Below are 950 nucleotides of genomic sequence, written 5' to 3'. Positions count from 1 at the left end.
TGTCCAGGGTGTGTGTAAGGGGTCTCTTATGATTTTATAGGCCTGTGTTAAGGTTTGCTGCAGGTCCTTCCTGTCTGCAACAGCGCAACTAGAGTACCAGACTGTGTAGCAGTACGTCAGGATACTCAGTGCAGAGGTAGAATATGATCAGCAATGTTTGTGGGAGTCTGTTGCGCCTCAGGGTCTTCAGAAAGAACAGGTGCTGTTAGGCCTCCTTGACCAGGTAGGAGGTGTTTAGGCTCCAGGTCAGGTCCTCAGATATGCGGACTCCCAGAAACTGGCAACCTGCTCTGCCGCTTTTCCCTGTTGATACGCAGTCCACTGTGTTTGTGTGTGTGTGTAGTGACTGGCAGTTAACACACACCTCCACTCTTTCAAGTTTTACCTACTAGGGGGCCACCCAGAACATTTAGATACATTTTAGGCTTTAGGAATATGTAACACTCATAAATTCAACTTTTCCACTTTGATTTTGCCAAAGTAATAGGATTTTGGTGGAATTATTGATTATTTAACCTATTGTTGATTGAGTAGTTCAATCAGGAGAGACAAGAATGAAGTTAAGATAATTGTTTAGTATAACATGATATGTGAGGACTAAGTCTTGACAGAAAGTCTTTGGGACTTTAAAGGCACTCTACAGGGAGATCTGTGATTGAGGGGTGTCTTACCTGAGCAGCAGCCAGATAAAGTGGTGGACACTGGTGGTTGTGGCGGATGACTCTGTTGAGACTGGTAGGCTGATGAAATATTGAAACTAATGACTCTGCGAAGACAGGGCGGTTATGGGGAGGCGGAAGGGCGCACATATGTTTCTGATTTCTTGATTAACAGCTCCTGATAGTGACAGCACGGACATTATGCGTGGACATGGGTTAGAGGAGTGAATGCTTGATGGAAAGAGAAACTATCTACACTGTAGATAGTTTTATTTCTTTTTTTACATTAAA

Source organism: Morone saxatilis, unplaced genomic scaffold, assembly GCF_004916995.1.
Source record: "Morone saxatilis isolate NCDOM2014 unplaced genomic scaffold, NCSU_SB_2.0 Contig21, whole genome shotgun sequence".
NCBI lineage: Eukaryota > Metazoa > Chordata > Actinopteri > Moronidae > Morone > Morone saxatilis.
The sequence above is the reverse complement of the archived record's forward strand: the minus strand, read 5'-3'. Positions refer to the sequence as shown.